We start from the raw sequence: 19,734 nt of genomic DNA on the forward strand, positions 1-19,734 counted from the left end.
AGTAATAACACAGACACTGACCTTACATGTAAACAAAATACCAATCACAATGACTAACCTAATCTTCAGCCTTGGCAGTCTGCAAAGCACATCAGTCAGTTTCATGGTATTCCCTTGATAGCCAAGACCTAAATCCCATTTTCAAAAGTGAATGAGAAACTTGAGTCTAAGCTCAGTGAAAATCAAAGGAGTTCACCATCCTAAGTCAGTTATTGAAAATATGAACCTGTTACCAGTTTAGTTTAAACAGAGATTGTTCCTTGAACACTTGTCTGTAATTCTTCACACTTTTCTTTTGGAAGCTATTTCTAAAATCTTTTATGAATGAAAGAAAAAATCCCCATCATTTTGAAGCCGGTGACACACAATTTAAAACAGAAGGACATCATCAGCTAGGGGAAACTGTCAGAACTCTACATTGGAGCGATGGCAATCTATGTCAGCAGCCAGCTGTGGCCGAGAGCTAACAAAGAAGGTAACTTAAACCTGGCTGTGCAAAGGCTTATCTAAATGTGCTTCGCTGTAGTCACGTGTGGTCCCATTGAATGGGACTCTGCACATAGCATTAAATACATGTTTGCAGGACGCAGGCTTACAAGTCAGCCGTGCATGTCACACGAGTTTGGCTTTCAGAAGCAGAGAACTTTTACGTTGGGATAGGTTTGTTCTGTTGCTGTTTGGTGCTGTGCCCTTAGAACTTGAGCTGAAGCGAGTTTGAATAGTCCCTAGGACAATTCCGCTTTGGGAAGGTTCTTTAAGAAAGTGTTAAGTTCCCTGGTGCTGCGGTGCATTAGCTCTGCTGTCTTTGCTTTGATCACATTTTTTAGCTATCAGTTTAAAATAGTCTCAACATTGTGTTTTGGGTATTGCAAAGGGAAACAAACACTTCAAGCACCTGCCAGAATTAATCCAGGTAAAAATGTCTGATTTGGGGAGGTGGGGGAATAAACTTTTAAATAACCCCTCCCAGGTCCCTGCAGAGCTGGGGTTCTCATAACATGTGTGACTCCTTGTTTATCTTTGCTGCCTGTGACTACATTTTTTAAAGCACAAACGGCTCCAAGACCTGCAGCTGTGCTTGTCAGACAGGAGTTTGAAATCCCCTTTATTTATGTGCGGAGCATTTAGAGCAGCCTGGAAGCTGAGCATCCATCCCACCAGGCTGGAGAAGCATCTCAAACACTGTGGACCCCTTTATGGCACCTTAAGAAGAGGCATATTTCTGTCAATAGCTTCAGCAAATTGTCTATTTCATGTTTGGCTGTGAAATACAGACCGCCTGATGGAAACCTTATTTCAGAATGTCAACGCTGGGAGCTTTGAAGGGCAGGCAGCGTTTGCAGCCCTTGCATTCGCTCCTCTCACATGCGGCGGGCACCCCATGGGGCCGAGAGTTGCTTTTCTTTCTTTCCACGCTTTCCGAGGCGCTGTGTGGCTGGAAGGCTGCAATTGAGGCTTTGGCTGTGCAATCTCCTTCTGGACTTTGCTTCCAGACTTGTTTAAATTGGGTTCTTTGCAGACCTGCTTTTCTCAGCCTCATGTCTGTGTTTCAGCCTGAGAGGATAAAAGCATTTAGCCACTACCCACTCCACTGTGGAGCGAATAATCCCCACGAAGCCCTGCAGGTACGGGGAGGGTGGCAGGTATACTTCTTAATTGCAAAAATAAAGTACCGACCCAACTGTTAATTTGGCATTTTATCTGTAATCAGCGAGCGCTAGGGCAGGCCTGTTCCTGAGGTAAGCTGCAGCTGATGGCAGAAGGGCGAGCTAGGGGCCTTATCCTGTTACTGCGGATACAACGAGCCGGGGGGAACAGTTTAAGCTCTGGGGTGGATGTTGCCCAGTGAGCTGAGCCAAGGTCAGATTCCAAGGCTGGGTGGCTGGCTGGAGTCACTAGGTTTGGGGATGGCAGGATGAGTTTTAGAGTACCTGGTTTGTTTCTGGGTCCCTGGGGGACTCCCCATTCACTTTGGCTTGGGAGGGCGGCGAGGTGGCAATTACCCCTCAAGATGCTGTCCTGGTAGGCATGGCCCTGTGGCATTGTAGGAGACAGGACAGGAGTGACCTCTGGAGGGAGGGTTTGAGCCCGCCCCTTGCACCAGCGACCCCTCCCCAGCCACGGCAGAGTGCAGCCCACCCTGTGGGCGTGAGGGGGAGCTGGGATCTGCGTGCCCCTGCGCAGCAGCCTCCCTCAGGGCAAAGCACCCCTGGCTCCTGACGTGGGTAGAAAGCTGGCTAGATTGTCGGGCTCAACGGGTAGTGATCAATGGCTCCATGTCTAGTTGGCAGCCGGTGTCAAGTGGAGTGCCCCAAGGGTCGGTCCTGGGGCCGGTTTTGTTCAATATCTTCATAAATGATCTGGAGGATGGTGTGGATTGCACTCTCAGCAAATTTGCGGATGATACTAAACTGGGAGGAGTGGTAGATACGCTGGAGGGGAGGGATAGGATACAGAAGGACCTAGACAAATTGGAGGATTGGGCCAAAAGAAATCTGATGAGGTTCAATAAGGATAAGTGCAGCGTCCTGCACTTAGGACGGAAGAACCCAATGCACAGCTACAGACTAGGGACCGAATGGCTAGGCAGCAGTTCTGTGGAAAAGGACCTAGGGGTGACAGTGGACGAGAAGCTGGATATGAGTCAGCAGTGTGCCCTTGTTGCCAAGAAGGCCAATGGCATTTTGGGAAGTATAAGTAGGGGCATAGCGAACAGATCGAGGGACGTGATCATTCCCCTTTATTCAACATTGGTGAGGCCTCATCTGGAGTACTGTGTCCAGTTTTGGGCCCCACACTTCAAGAAGGATGTGGATAAACTGGAGAGAGTCCAGCGAAGGGCAACAAAAATGATTAGGGGTCTGGAACACATGAGTTATGAGGAGAGGCTGAGGGAGCTGGGATTGTTTAGCCTGCAGAAGAGAAGAATGAGGGGGGATTTGATAGCTGCTTTCAACTACCTGAAAGGGGGTTCCAAAGAGGATGGCTCTAGACTGTTCTCAATGGTAGCAGATGACAGAACGAGGAGTAATGGTCTCAAGTTGCAGTGGGGGAGGTTTAGATTGGATATTAGGAAAAACTTTTTCACTAAGAGGGTGGTGAAACAGTGGAATGCGTTACCTAGGGAGGTGGTAGAATCTCCTTCCTTAGAGGTTTTTAAGGTCAGGCTTGACAAAGCCCTGGCTGGGATGATTTAACTGGGAATTGGTCCTGCTTCGAGCAGGGGGTTGGACTAGATGACCTTCTGGGGTCCCTTCCAACCCTGATATTCTATGATTCTATGATTCTATGATTCGCAGGTGTTGAGGTCTGGCAGCTCTGACCTTGGGGCTGTGTCCTGGAGTTGGTTCCAAAGAACTTCCTTTTGGACCCACCTTTACATAGTGAAACTTGAGTCTTGCTTAGCTCTACCTTAACCATCATTTTACTAAAATATTAGAAAACAATTTTCTAACTAATCCTAGCACATTGCAAAACAATTCTTTAACCAGTCATACCCCAGCACCTTAATTGATTGACACCATCGCTCGCTCTCCCCCACCCTCACTCACTTTCACCAGGCCGGGGCAGGGGGTTGGGGGAGTGGGGATGAGGGCTCCGGTTGGGGGTGCAGCCTTTGGGGTGGGACTGGGGATGAGGGGTTCAGGGGCTCTGGGCTGGGGCCAAGGGGTTCGGAGGACGGGACGGGGCTCAGAGCTAGGGCAGGGGGTTGGGGTGCGGGGTGTGTGTGCGCGGGCAGTGCTTACCTCAGGCAGCTCCTGGAAGTGGCCGGCATGTTCCTGCGGCTCCTAGATGGAAGTGTGGCCAGGCAGCTCTACAGACTGTCTCCGGCTTCAGGCTCTGCCCCCACCGCTCCCATTGGCCACCGTTCCCGGCCAATGGGAGCTATGGAGCTGATGCTCAGGGTGAGGGCAGTGCACAGAGACCCCTTGGCTGCCCCTGTGCCTAGGAGCTGGACATGCCGGCCGCTTCCCAGGATCCACGCAGAGCCAGGGCAGGTAGGGAGCCTGCCTTAGCCCTGCTGTGCTGCTGACCGGACTTTTAGTGTCCCAGTCAGCAGTGCTGACCGGTGCCGCCAGGGTCCCTTTTCGACCGGGAGTTCAGGTTGCAAACCGGACACCTGGCAACCCTAGTTCTGTCCCGGCTCTGGGAGGGAAGCAGGGTCTGGGGGTTAGAGCAGGGGGGCTGGGCATCAGGACTCCTGGGTTCTCTCACCAGCTCTGTCCTCCCCCAGCTGACTCACTCAGCTTCCGGGGGTGAGGGCCTCTGAGGTGTGGCCCAAAAGACGCAGAGGCGAGCTGGTCTCAGCCCAGTTCCCCGCAGCACAGGGCTGACAGCACAGACATCCCCCACCCCCAGCAGAGCCAGAGGGCACAGAAATGCAGCCAGAGCAGAGCTCCGAGCTTCTCCCTCGCCCTGGCACCTGGCGCCAGCTGGGGCACTCACTGGCTCCTCTTGCAGCTTGTTCAATGGCCTGGTCACCTGGCGGATGGGGGGTCCTCGATAGGGATGCAGTACACAGGGGCGGGGGGGAATGATTCACTGACTGACATGGAACAACTGACCCACACGCTTCCTCCCTGCACCCACCCAACTGATCCACTGCACTGACCCACACGCTTCCTCCTCCTTGACCCACATGCTTCCTCCCTGCGCCCATCCCACTGACCAACGCACCTCCTCCTCCCTGCCCCACCCTACTGACCCACATGCCTCCTTGCCCCAACCACAGCCCCACTCCCCCCTTACTCTTCATGCCCCCCACCCACGACCGCAGTTCCACCCCCTCCTCACCCCTCATTTCCCCCACCCCACCTCCTTACCCCCTGCCCCCATCCCACTGCCTCACCCTGCCCCCCCACTTCTTCCAGTTTCTCAAGTCAGACTAAAATTAAAAGCACATGGTGGAAAAAGGGAGGTCGCTGACGGGTCTGACTCCCTGGAGCTGGGGGGACGGGCCTGGGGTAGGGGGCTGATGCAGGGGGCAGACAGAGAAGGCAAACAGGAGACTCTTTACTGAGCTGTTCCCAGGACCTTCTGGGGGGCGCTCCAGGCTGGACACTCCAGGAGGGAGCTGCTGGTGCTGGGAGGGGCCTTTGTTTTGGGGGTTGGGGCTGGTGAAAGGTGCTGGGGTTGCAGCCTGTTCAAACTAGGGGCTGCAGCTGTCCTGCTGCATCCCCTTTGCTAGCCCGCCCAGCGAGTGCCAAGGGGGTGGGTGTTTGTCTCAGCACAGGTCTGGGAGCCAGGAGCACCGAACACTGGCTCAGGCACCCACTGGGCCAGGCCCTCACCTGCTCTGTGCCTCAGTTTCCCCCTCTGTGAAATGGGGATGATGACATCCATCACATGGGGGAGCCATGTGCTAAGCATCATCTGGGTGGCCCAGCTACATCGGCCTAGCAGGCAGAAGCCTGGGAGTCAGGACACCTGGGTTCTATGCCTGGCTCTGACCTGCTGCTGGGGAAGAGGGCCGAGGGGTTCGTAGTGTGGGAGGGGGTCTCCAGGCTGGGGAAGGGGGTGAGGGCTCCGGCTGGGGGGGTGTGGGCTCTGGGGTGGGGCTGGGGATGAGGGGTTTGGGGTGCAGGCAGGGGCTATGTGCTGGGGCCAAAGGGTTTGAAGTGCTGGACTGGGCTCAGGGCTGAGGCAGGGGGTGGGGTGCGGAAGGAGGGGGTGTGGTCACTCCCCTTCCCTATGCCTGTTTCCCTCCCCCTTGGTCTAGGAGCTCGCCTCTGCAGCGGCACCCGAAGAAGGATGATGAGACCCACCCAGCTCATGGCACCTATCAGCCAGTGCAGTGTCGCTGATCGCTCCTAGCCAGGGCTGGCTTTGATGCAGCAGCCTGGGGACGGTGCCCCATCCTAGCTGGGCAGGGCTCATGCCCTCCTTGCCTGGCCAATCCCATTGGGCTCCCCTTGAATATGTCCAGGACGCGATGGCTGCAGCCCTGCAGCCGCTGTACAGCCATGGGCACAGTAGGCCTGTGTGTGGGTGTTTGTCTGGCTCCAGGGCTGGGGAGGGAGCAGGAGACCCGGGAAAGAGCAGCAGCAAGCTGTTCGCTGAGTAGACAGGACTGGGCTGGAAGCTCCAGGCACGTTCCCAGCTCCGCGGAGAGGGACGTCAAGGCTGGCTGGACTGGGTCTGCGCTTTCCTCCGAGCCAGGCTCCGGGCAAAGCGTTGGTGACTGGGAGACCCAGCGTGTGCGTGATTACCCCAAACCTTCCTGCAGGCGCCGGGGGACTGGATGGCACCTGGAAAGACCGTGGAGGTGTTTCCTTTGGGCCAGCCATGGGGCTGGGGCTGCTTTGCAGCCGAGGGCGGTGGGGGGCTGTGTGGGGGCTCCTGCATGGGCCCTGCTGCCCGCCAGGGGACGGACGGCTGGGCCTGCACACGGGGCCTGGGTTTATACCTGGCACAGACACAAGGGCTAGCGCCTCACAGCAGCTCATGAGGATCTGACGGGCTCCATCCCCAGCCGCGCCCTGATGTGGCCCAGCTCTGTGCCTCAGTTTCCCCCTCTGTAGAACAGGAGGATAGCGACACCAACCCTCCAGCTATCCCGCTGCAGGACTGGGCCCTTGGTGGCATGGTTCTGGAGGATAGCTTCATGCAGCCAGGGAAGGCTGGCATCAAGCTGTCTGTGTTTTCAAAGGCCCTCCAGCTCCCTCCCCTCCCCCTGCACTCTGGTGCGGATTACAGGGATCCCGGTGCGGTTTTTTATTGGGAACGCTTCCCAGCCACTGCTCCAGGCCCAGAACACGGTGTGTTCGCTTTCAAAGCTCGCATTACGTCTGTTAGCCTTTTACAAGGCCAAGACAATAGCTGGGGACGCAGCCAGGGCTGGAGCTCTCCTCCATCTTCCTTTCCCGGTGTGCCAACCAGCCGGCTGCACCGTGCCACAGCCAGCAAGTTCCTTTCCCTTAACGCTCAGTGGAAACCCTTCCTGCTGCCCCTTGCCAGCCACGCCAGCGTCACTCCCACAGACCCTGGTCGTCGGCGGGTGGGGATCAAACCTGGGGCCTCTGGAGCTTAGTGCATGAGCCTCTATTGCATGAGCTGAAAGCCCCCTGGCTGGTAGCGACGGCTGCAGAGCAGACTCATCTTATCTCTCTCTCGAATGGTCTTGGTGCCACTCGATGGGACACAACACCACACCCAGAAGGTGCGTGGGTTACATCAGCTGGCGGAGGAGTAACTTTATGTCGAGCTTCAGATCCCCGTCTTGGGCTTTGATTGATTGGGGAGGGGAGTCCCCAGGCATGCTGGGGTGGCTGGGAGGAAATCGAAAGGAGCTGTTTGTGCTGAATTGCCCCCCCCCCACCGTCACCCCACATTCTCCATCACAAACCCCGGGGCAGCAGCAGCTTCCAGTACACTGGGCTCCCCACAGCTCCCACCGGGGCAGACCTCAGCCGGGGCAGTTTGTCCCAGCCCTGTTCAGGGGCACAGCACATCTCCAGCCCTGTTCAAGGAGCCGTGGTCACTGACATGAGCAGTGGATCTGCCCCAGTGACTTCAGTGCAGCTGTGGGACTCAGCACTGCAGAAGAGGAGGCCCTAGGTAACTAGCAGCTGAAGCGCCAGGATGAGAACCCTGGGCCCAAAAGCCGCCCTGTATGACGTCCCCAACCGCTATCCAGAGGAGAGCGCTTGCCCTGGCTCTGGGACTAGGGCTTTTAATCTGCTCCGGGTGGCTCCGTTCCCCAGCGGCGCAGGCTCGTTCCTACCAGAGGGGTTTATTGCAGTCTCTGTTTGCCTCCCGTTAACAGCAGGCGGGAGGGAGGGAGAAGCTAGGAATTGCACACCCGCCCCGCAAGGCAGGTCGGTCTTTCCCAGAGGCTTGGGGAGAGGCTCTGCTTTCACTTTGGCCCGTTCGCTCCATCTGACGCTGTTGTGGGCCGGATGTAAACCAAGCTGGCTGGGTTTCAGTCCAACACTCATTGCAGGGCCTCTTGGAGAGGCACCAAGTCCCAGGGTTAAACAGGGCGCCCTGGGGCTCCCAGCTCCCTGCACAAACAGCAAAATCTCATACCCAGTGTGACGAAGGGGGACTGTTCTTAATGTTTCCTCTAAATAGTGCGTGGTTCCTAGGTTTCCCCTAGGCAGTTCTTAAGTATCTAGGTGGTGGGGTAAGGGTGTATGATCGTTGCAGATCCCTAGAGGGCAGGTGTGTGCAGGGGTCTGGACACAGAGAATGGCCGACACCCTGTTTCCTGGCAACTGATGGCCTGGGCCCTTCCCCCCTGCAAGGTGAGAGCTAAAGGGGTTGGAGAACAAAGGAATCAGATGCCCTCCTGGCTGGGTAAAGGGACAAAGGCCAGAGGAGGACGGGCTGGAGGGAGTTTCAGTCTGGGGCTGGCTGGGACATGGAGTGAAGGGCAGATGTGGTTGTCTGGCTCACTGCCCCCCAAAATGGACCCCCCAGCTGAAGGGTCCAGTTCTCTGCACCTACAAGCTCTGTATTAGACCATGTTCCTGTCATCTAATAAACCTTCTGTTTTACTGCGAGAAGCAGCGCGGGGCGAGGGATGTGCTGGCCACGGCTTCCTGCAGCCCCCGTTGGCCTGCAGTGGGGAACCGCGGTCAGTGGGATCCGCGGTCGGCCAAACCTGCGGACGCGGCTGGTAAAGAAACTGGCCCGGCCCACCAGGGGGCTTACCCTGGGGGGCTGTGTGCCAAACGTTACCGACCCCGGTGCTACAGCAATCTCCCGTACAGCAATGGCTCTTACAAGACAGAGTAAGTTAGAACAACCCAGAGTCTAAAGCTCAGGTGTATTTGAGGATCTGGGCCAGTACTTGGCTGTTTCTATAGTAATGACCCCTGAGCAAGCAGTGTAATGTACATGCTTATCACTGAGCTTGTCCAGAGGCTGCATAGAATCATAGAATATCAGGGTTGGAAGGGACCTCAGGAGGTCATCGAGTCCAACCCCCTGCTCAAAAGCAGGACCAATCCCCAGTTAAATCAGAATGACTAGATGTCCTGATGTGTAATAAAAACACTTTGAGTCATAAAAAATCAACCCAGCCTACTTTACAGGGCCTGATCCTTCTCTCCCTTACAGCATGTGAGCAGTAGGAGAATGGCTAATACGGGCCAGTATTATGGTTGTTGTATTCTATTTATAAAAGTATAATACTGGCCAGTATTATAGTTGCTGTATCGTGCTATAAAACAACAAAATCAATAGAAAAATAAAAAATACAAATGAATGTTTTGAATTAATTTGGGGAAAAGAATTTACAGCGCAGTACAAGGATTTAAAACATTTAAAACATTCCTTTCTTTCTCTCCAGTATTATAATCTCTCTTGTTCCAATTTTGGGTCGCAGGAGCGAGTAGTGTAAAGGCCCTACCATCAATCAAACGTTAACCCCACCCCTTGACCCCGTAAGCCCTGCACACAGGTCACTGGAAGTCCCACCTCATGGGAGTATTACTTCCAGAGTCAAGGTGGACACATGTCCGGAAGCAAGGTGTGTCATGTGACCCCTGTAAGAACTCCTCCCACTGTCCTCTGCTGATCAGGATGGATTTTGCCCTGACAGGAACGACTCGAGAGAAGATTTGACCAATCAGGGGGAGTTCCGGGGTTTGTGTGACCCCTCTAAGAACTCCTCCCACTGCCCTATACCAATCAGGAAGGGTTTCAGCCGCTGGGAACCACCCCGAGAGGAGATTTGTCCAATTGGGGGGAATTCTGGGGCGGGGTGACCCGTCAGGAAGTGGCTCGTGTGACCCCTCTAAGAACTCCTCCCACCACCCTCTACCAATCGCGATGGGTTTTGGCCACGGAGGACAGCCCCAAAAGGAGATTCGACCAAAATAGGGTGGGTTCTGGGACGGGGTCAACCGCCCAGAAGAGGGTCGTGTGACCCCTCTAAGGACCCCTTCCAATGTCCTCTGCCAATCAGAGTGCAGCACCATCACCTCATAAGTCCCAGCGGTGGGAAGAGGAGGCCATCTCTTACCAAGAAGACATGTTTTAGAAATTGTGGAAAGGCTGAGAGGAAACGTGGTCTCCTTTACCACTCCTGTGAGACCTTCAGACTTTGTTTTAGCCCAGAGGACCTTTGGAGTTGTGTGGAGAAAGCGCTACAGCAGCGACAGTTCTGAAGAGGATGAGAGAGAAGCCAAGGGGATTCCTTTGGCCCAGCCATTGATGGATATGCCAGAATCCGACCCTGAAGCCCAACGGCTCATGAGACACCCCCATGAGCATGGTGGCCTCTCGTCATCCGCCACCCTGGAGGAGGAAGGCCATCATGGCGTGGGGGAGGCACTAGCAGACAAGGTGAATGGAAAAGACGTAGCTCAGGTAAATGAATGATTAAGAAGCGACGGTCGATGATTGGGTGTAATGGGGTTAGGAACCAGGGGTTGTGTAAATCTAAAAACAAGCAGTGGGAACTTACGCTTGTTTCTTGTCTGAAAATCTCTCGACAGCTTGACGATGCCTTTCTAGAGGACCCGGAGGCCCTGGACGGCGTTGCATCAAACAGCGAAGGTGAACCAGGCCCGCCTTGTTTTTGCTCAACGCCGCTAGAAATTGTTGAAGATGACTCCGAGGAGGACGGCTATGAGGAGTTTAGGAGAGGCTTGGCATGGAACTCGCTGAGCCAGTGCCACGTCACGAGCGTAAAAATGTTATGCGGACTATTGTTCACATTGCTGTTTATGCTGTTCTTCATCACTGTCTTAGGGAAAAGCTTTTTGAAAATGGTGAGGGCTGTGTCATAAATGCCCCAGCCCAATGCCCAGCCCAATGGCACCATGCCTGTGTGACTTGGACTTCAATGGAAAGAAACTGCAAGCTCTGGGGCCTGTGTGCTGAGCTGTGTTTGGAAAGCTTATTGAACACTATTATTGCCATAGGTTATGTTATGCAGTGTCTGTGCCTAACCCAAGAACATTTAGCGCAAGCGGTGACCTTGAGAAATGCTGTGCAATTCAGTGGAGACCCTGACCGTGTTTTAAAGAAAATGTCCAAAATGGAAGATGCCTGCTTACAGCGTTACATTGACCGTCTGGTCCACACAAAAACTGACAGAACCCTGCTTAAGAAAAAGACTATTTGTAAGAAATCTAAAAGGATTAATTGAGAGAATGATGAGGGGACAAACATGCAATATCAAACTTGGTCGCTGTACATTTTAAAAAATTGAATGAAAAGGGCTTTGTGATTATCTGTGTTTCTGTTAGAAGGTCTCTGGCCCTTAAGTGAGCTAAAAGTTTTAATGGAGATCTGGGTTTGTTTTCAAGAAGCTGTATGACTTTTAAATTGAAAAAAAATGGTTTGTGAGAACCTAGCTCTTGTGTCTTTGTGTAAAAGAGACCCATTTACAGCAACAAGCTGTGAAGTGGGAGGGGAACAAATCCTAAATATGTGTTTACAGTGTAACCCTTCTGCCCATCAGAGTTGGCAACAACAGGGGTCTAGGTTCAGTATCTAGAAGTTCCATTCCAGTAACACAATGCAAAACCAGGTCAAGCCCCCACCAGTGGGGCACTGAAGCTCCCCTACGACAAGTTGAAATCACTGAAAACTGTGTTAAGTAGTACGGGGACCTCAGAGCTAGGACACCATGAACCCAAGGTGAATTCAGCTCTGCAGTCTGTAACCAAACTCCTAATAGAATTAAAATTCTCTCTGATATTACATAATGGAGAGAAGGTGCAATTGGTATTTGGGGCCCTCAGAAGGGGGCTCACACCACGAGGCACAAACCTCCATCCTCAAACTCTCTCAATTCACTGGCTTTTGCAATCCTTGTCCCTTGCCTAGCGAGTGCTACTTAGTTGATGGTGAGTCCCTCCGTCATAAAAGGCCAAGTACAGTTCCACTGTCCTTGGTTCACATAATCAGGATAACGACACTTTATTCTTCCTGCCCCAATAACAGAGACACTGGGGATCCCACAGCAGCCAAAGTGACCGTTTGGGCTCCTGTGGGCTCATGCTAGGCGGGGTGGGTGTGCCTGTGCAAACGAGATCAGCTCCTGAAGTCCTTTTCCACAACTCACCACCAGATGTCAGGGTAGCGCTCATCCTGCCTCTGCTTACAACACGAAAACAAAACAGGGATGGTTCAGACATGTGTTTGAGTACAACAGAGTTGCCTCATTCTGTTGAACTGAATGGTTTTAACCACACCCCCACTGAATAGTGAAGGTAACTGTGATTCCTTACCCTTGTTGCTATAGGGATAAATTTGATGGGTGTGCACCATCAAAGGGAGGTGGGTGAGTGAGTTCGGATTAATATGAAATGAAATAAAACCTCAGGAATTCGCAGATGCTATTGGGCAGTTTAAATATAATCCCTGGAGTTCGCAGAACTCTACTGGACAGTTTAAAGGACCCAGGAACTGGCAGAACTCTACTGGACAGTTTAAATATGACCCAGGAGTGGTTTTGAATGCTATGGGTCACTCTTTCTAGCAATTCAAAGCCATTAAAAGTTTAAAATACTATATTTACCAAAAAAACCCAAAACAACCAACCAAAAAACCCCACCACACACATTAATAATCAAGGTGGGCCATTTCCAGCACAAATCCAGGTTTCCTTACAATGTAAGTGATCACTTTAGATAAGCTATTACCAACAGGAGAGTGGGTTTGTTTTTCTTTGGGTGGGGGGGGGGGAGAAAACCTGGATTTGTGCTGGAAATGGCCCACCTTGATTATCATACACATTGTAAGGAGAGTGATCACATTAGATAAGCTATTACCAGCAGGAGAGTAGGGTGTGGGGAGAGAAAACCCTTTGTAGTGATAAACACTCATTTTTTCATGGTTTGTGTGTATAAAAACATCTTATGTATTTTCCACAGTATGCATCCGATGAAGTGAGCTGTAGCTCACGAAAGCTTATGCTCAAATAAATTGGTTAGTCGTTAAGGTGCCACAAGTACTCCTTTTCTTTTTGTGTTTTAAACACTCTCTCTCTCTCTCTCTCTCTCTCTCTGTTAAAAAAAACATAGGTGTTTTTTTTTTAAAGTATATGGCTGCAAACTGATAGTAATGGTGTGTTTCAAACTAACAGGGTGTTTTTTTACTGTGCAAAATGTGTTTTAAACTGGATTTTAAAAGTTGATTTTAAAAGCAGTTTGGTTTTTATTTTGCAAAATGAGGTGTATTTAAAAAAATGTTTGTGGGTTTGTTGTTTTTTGTTTTAAAGTGGTAGAAATAAACTCAAAACTCCTGTTTGTTGTGCAGCCTGAAATGGATTATTTTGTTTGAAAGCTCTGTCTTTTTAAATAGAAAAACACCCTAATGAATATTTTATTTTTAACTTTACAAGACAGTTTCATGTGATTTATAATCAATCATCATCATAATATTGTCTGCTCCACCATACGGTGAAAACATGAGAGACCCTTAGACCAGAGGGTAAAGAAGCTTAAAAGAAAAAGAAAAGAGACAGCTGAAAAGAAAAATTCCCCAGATGGATGGATGAAGCCCAGTAAATATATTGTGTTTGTGAGGTTATGAGGTTTTGTATTTTAAGTAAATACATCGGTGTGGGTGAGAAAGATGGTAAAGTTAAGTTTTGTAATATGTCCCTTCCCCCCTAATCGGGTATGTGCAGTTCTCCTGACAATGCTGTAGTCAAAGCTACAGGGACACCTCCACCAGACCAGCCAAAGAACCAGAAATCTGCTTTGAGACCTTTAACAACTCAAAACAGCACAAGAGTGCAGATGAAGCATCAGGACAGTCCAAACCTCAATTACGTCAAAGCCAAGGACAAAACAAAAAACTCTGGTGAAAACCAACCACGCAAACACAACTCCAGTTCCTCAGCGGCCACCTCCACACCAAGCCCTGAGAAAACCGTGAGTGAAAACGCCCACCTACGATGCTTCGTTCAGAAGACTGAGGGACGTTGTATCCTCGGGGGTTCTAAAAGAACGGTATTCTAAAAAAGGTTTGGGGAAAATATGATGCCTCGTTCAGAATACCGGTGAACGGTGTATCTTCAGGGGGTCTAAAAGAACGGAGGGCTGGAAAGCACATCAACAAAGCAAAAGCTTTTGTGGGTGACTTTTTGAAAAATATTTCAATTTTTGGCTCTGCGCAGGCGTGACTAGTCATGGAAAGGGGCACCCGCAAGGATACACATCAGCTCAGGTGTAAACAAAAGGGGGGATAGCGCTTGGTGGACAGCAAATGGCTGCCAAAAAGTTCCAGGCCAGGATCGCTGTAAAAATTTTAAAAAGAGCTAAAGAGGTAATGGGGAGGGGGGACAAAAAGAGATGCCCTCGACTGGAGGCTCTCAAACTGGCATGTCTGAAAATGGGGAGGTGGAATCAGACTCTCACACAGAGTCTGGTTTAGAAAATTCCCCAGAGGGCTCTCTAGAATGATGGGTCCCCATCTTCTCCCGATGACCCTCACGGAGGTGCCTCGGAGTCTGACTCTCAAATAGCATCTGATGTAGAAGATGCCGCTGATGGTCCCGTAGAGGAACCCCCAAGTAACCCTGAAAATGCAGAGGTGTGTATGGAGAGAGTGAGAAGTTGGCAACGTGAATTACCTAGATTTGGGGGGTCGGTGTATTGTGAGGAATTTCATTTTGTCAATCTTGAGCGAATAAATTCAGCTCAGCAGGTTGTTGAAGCCATACACAGGGGGATACAGTTAGTTCTCGATGACGTTAATGGTAGGGTAGGCCCTGATGATTATGTTCAGTTACATTTAGAGAGCTGTAATTTAACGAAGCCGTTGTTTTTGGTCTGAAGAACTAGGGATGAGCTGTCTGCTGAGGATTTCTTCAATCAGACCTCAAAGCTGCCACAGAGCAATAGAGTTGCATGTCAATGGGACATTGCACCTCATTGTGACAGCTGTAAAAAAACAGGGGTGGGGACCGCTCATAGAGTTTTAAATTCTATCCTCAGTAGTCAAATCATCCATAAAAAAGAGACAATGTTTAGTAGACCTGACTTACACGGGTACCCATCTGTGTTTTGCACGTGGACTCTTGGCTGTCATGTCCGACCATAAACCTACGGACGCAGAATCGTTAGCGGGGGCGAGAAAGATGCATGAGAAACTGGGCTGGTCAGATCAAAAAAAGATTATGCTCAGTGACGTAGCAATGTCTGAACAGCATTTAGGAGTCAACATACAGGTGGTGCTGTATGCGGCGAAAGGGGCTTTTTTAAAACGGGGGGGGGGGCAGTTTACCCCAAGACTTATTTCATCCTGTTGCACGATGAGCATTACTAGGGGGTTCTGGTTGTGAAAAAGTTGTTTGGAGCAAAAAATTACGGTGAGTTTTGCCCCACGGTGTCACGGCCACTCTTGCAGGTCCAGCTGCTGCCTCTGCTTGAGCATAACATGCTCAGACAGCGTGGATGTGCAGCTGAGGTCTCCTCGCTGTAGACTGTATTGTCAGTCCAGACAGCGTTTAGACAGACACATCGACTGGGCGTCGACAGAACAAGTTGAATGCCTGTCTAAAACGTTGTGCGATAAGGGTCAGTCTTACATGGACAAGCGGCACAGGTGTAAAGGGAGGCGCTATAAGCGGGGTCAGGCTTTGATCGCTGGTGATGTAGACGGTCACCTCGGTTTTATGGACAGCCTTAGAAAGCCCGAATCCTCAGAAAAGTGTATTTGTTATGATTCTGAATGCACATAGGAGACTGGGTTGCACACTCCCAGTTACATTTTTGCTATGTCCCTCAAGCCAGAAAAGTCCTGGGAATTTAAGGGTGATGAGTGTCTTTCTATGTTTGTTCAGACCTTTATTGGGAAAGAGTTCCGGGTCTACACGTTCCAGGCGCACAATTCCAAAGGTTACGATGCATACTTCATCATTAGACAGTTACTGAAGAAAAAGATGTGCCTAGAACTGATCACTCAGGGTAGTAAAGTAATGTGTGTAAGGTCCTGGGCATTCATTTTATAGACTCTTTAAACTTCTTGCCCATGAAGCTTGGTAAGCTCCCGCAGGTGATGGGGTTTGAAGGGTGCAAAGGGTATTTTCCTCATTTTTGAACACTTTAGAAAATCAAAATGACGTGGGCCCTATGCCCGGTGTGGAGCACTATGGTGTAGAAAGCATGATGCCCAGGGAAAAAGCAAAGTTTCTCGACTGGTAGCAGGTCCACAGGTAGGAGACGTTTGACTTGCAGAAAGAGCTCGTGTATTACTGTCAGCAGGATGTCAAAATTTTGAGACAGCCTTGTATCCTCTACAGAAAAGAGATTATGAAAAAGATGGAGAAGGGAGATCTAGTAGAGAGAGAACCTGGTAAATTCACCGAGATAAAACTGTGTATAGGTCCATTCTGGTACATAACACTGGCATCTGTCTGCATGGTTATGTACAGGTTTATGTTTTTGGAGCCTAACACGGTAGCTCTTCTCCCTCCAGACAATGATCACAGGCAGGAAAAAGATATTCGACCCCATCTGTTCAGTGGCTGTTGTATACCTCTCACAAAGAAACTATACAAATACGGCATGCTTTACAGGGTGGGGAACTACAGGTAGGCTCCTACTCTTTAGACGGTTATGCCAGTGTTGACAGGGTATACACAGCCTTAGAGTTTAACGGGTGTTCTTTTCCACGCTTGTGCCACCTGTCATTGTGAAAAAGCACAAAACCCTATGACGGGGACAACTTTTGGGTTTCTTTATTACAAGACGCAGCTCAAGACCGACTATCTGAAACAACTTGGTTTTGTAGTGAGGACTCTTTGGGAGCAAGAGTGGGAAGTGATGAAAGAAACAGACAGGGAGCTTGCAGGTTTTTTAAACTGAGCCCAGTTGCCCCAGCCTCTCGTGCCTAGGGATGCTCTTTTTGGGGGAAGGACAAACGCTATGCACCTATATTACAAACTTAACTCCAGGGAAGAAATCCACTATTATGATTTTACCAGCTTCTACCCTTTTGTAAAGAAAACCAAAGAATACCCTCTCGAACTCTCTGATATAGTTTATGACAAATTTGGACCCCTTGCAAATTATTTTGGAATTGCAAAAGTTAAAGTGTACCCCACACAAGGCTTCTTTTTCCCATTGTTACCTGTCAGAGTGGGTGGCAAGCTTATGTTCCCGCTATGCCGAACCTGTGCGGAAACCGAGCAGCGGGAGATTTGCATCCATACTGACGAGGAGAGGGCCATCCTGGGGACTTGGTGCACGGTGGAATTGAACACGGCCATAGCGAAGGGGTACGCGGTGGCAAAAATATATGAAATCTGGCTTTTTAATGAAAAATCTGATGTACTCTGAAAAGACTTCATCAAATGACACCTCCACCAGAAACAAGAGGCTTCAGGGTACCCCAGCTGGTGCACAGACGAAGAAAAACAAAATAAGTACATGAACGATTTCTACCAGAAAGAAGGCGTGCGTTTGTGCCAACACGAGATCAGGTTTAACCCCGCTAAATGCCAAATCGCTAAACTCTTTTTAAATTCCCTCACGAGTGAGATCCCGCCAGATCAACACATCACCGAGTTTGTGTCGGCAGGCCCGAAAACATACGGGTATAAGCTGTCGGGAGGAAAAGCCTGTATGAAAGTCAAAGGTATTACCCTGAACTTGGCAAACTGTCAAAAGATCAACTTTGACAGTTTGAAAGATCTAGTCCTGGACTATTACACGGGCCTGCGAGAAAACCCCTCAAAAAAGAGGGAGGTGCAGCAGCCCTCTATCGTAAGGAACAAAAATCAGTGGTAAATAGAGACCAAAACCCTTAAGAAAACACAGAAAGTCATTTACAACAAGAGGGTCCTAGGAGAAGGGTTTAAAACCCTGCCCTACGGATTTTAAAATGGATATGAGGTGGAAACACCCCTTTTCTGCAATTCTCGCGGGGCCTAGCAACTGTGGGAAAAGTTACTTTATAAAAAATGTGTTGGATGCCAAACAAAACATTGTCTGTTATGCCTGAGAATATTGGATAACCTGGCTATAAAAAGCATTGCAAGATACACATGTCTGGGCTTGTTGAAACATATTTTGAGCAAGGCTAGGCATGCCCAAGAATTTTAATGTATTTTTTACAAAAATCATCACCATCCGTTCATTTTGCACTAAGTCGTTAGAATACAATTTTAAAATCCGGTCAAAAGATAAACACTTGCTCCGATGATGTAAGAAAAACACTCGGTGATAGTCGCAGGCGACAGAGCGGGGGTCTTGTAATTGTCTATTGTGAAACACAATGCCTGTGGCATTTTTGTTTAAAAATTTCATAATGCTTTTAGGAAACAACATGCTCTTTGGGGGGTGCCTGTATGAGTCTAAAAGCTCTCCACGTTACACTCCGCCAGACACAAGGCAAGCCAGTGTTCACCAGGTTGGTTGTGTGGATGTGCAATACAAACCTAGGGGTCTCTGGAGACAGCTTGTCGCCAGGGAGCCAAATCACAAGGGAACACATCTAAGAAATTCTTTTTTGTGTAAGGCACCTTGATAAGACACACGAGAGCTGCACAGTGTCCATGTTCACATATAGTCAAGCAGAACGTCTCTCCTCTGATTTCTCTCTATGATGTTGTCAAAAACCCCATGCACAATCAGATTGACGGTGATGGTTAAAGCCTTCCCAAAACGTATTTCTGCTCTCAGGTTCCCGGTTTTAATCAGGGAATAGCCATCGGCGCATTCCTGGTCGGGAGACAGGTCAAAGGCAAACAAGATGTAACCCTGTGGAAACTTCTCACGGTCGATTAACAGAGAACGATCTGTCATGTGTTTACCAGCGTCTGTACCAGATTCATGTATTCTCTCATGCAGCATCCTGCCTCCAAGTCTGGTTGCAGAGGCTTGGTTGGTATCTGTTCACCAGCCACATACAAGGCCACAAAATTAATATCATAATGTTTAAAATGAAAGGGATTTTTCGTGTAACTTCCACTCAAGGCATAGGACAAACCCTAGGACAAGCATTTTGGGTAACTGTCCCAAAAAACAGGTTCTCCTGGTTATTGACCCTGCTGCCCACGGGGATGCTGAATACTTTCATTCCCACGCGGTCCACGGGATATTTAGCATTTGTGGTAAGCAGGGACTCCGCGTGCCCCAGACGAACGCTCAGGGCCATCCGTACTTTCTTCACAAAAAGCGATGCTGATACAATGCGCAATTTAAAGCCTTCGGCTGCACTGCCCATTAAACAGAAAGCGTCTTTACTGCGCGTCAGTTTAATTTTCACATCCACTCCCTTCAACAAAAGAGACGTATCTGTTCTGATCTGTCTTTATTTCAATGCTAATGGTATTGATGTGGTGTTTTCTGACAGGAACGTGATGAGGTTTATCGTAGGGGATGGTGACAAACTCATTGTTCCTTCCTCAGACAGGGACACAGCATAACAGGGGAACAGAAAAGTCCCTCACAAACTGGTGTTCTAGAATAACTGTGTGCAGATACAAGGACTTAACCCCCCCTGTGATGTCTGCCCAGAAGGGGAATTTTTGGACGCTGCGCTTGGGGCCCAAACCTAGAATGTTAGCTAGCTCCCTGCTGGTAGAAAACATAAAAGTAAAATCAGCGGATTTAAGGCTAACTTTTCTACCCACAGGGTCATAGTTCATGACCACCTCAGGCGGTGGGGGAGGACGAGCCACGGTACTGTTCATATGATCCAATCATTCGGGTATGGACGAGTAATAACTTCGTCGTAGGATAAAACTCTAGGCCATATCTTCAAAGGTGATTTCAAAAGGGGTGTTCTCGTGGATAGTGTTCCAGCTGTGTGGGTGTTGTA

Source organism: Lepidochelys olivacea, assembly GCF_965140295.1.
Source record: "Lepidochelys olivacea isolate rLepOli2 genome assembly, chromosome: 20".
In the NCBI taxonomy this organism is placed as follows: Eukaryota; Metazoa; Chordata; order Testudines; family Cheloniidae; genus Lepidochelys; species Lepidochelys olivacea.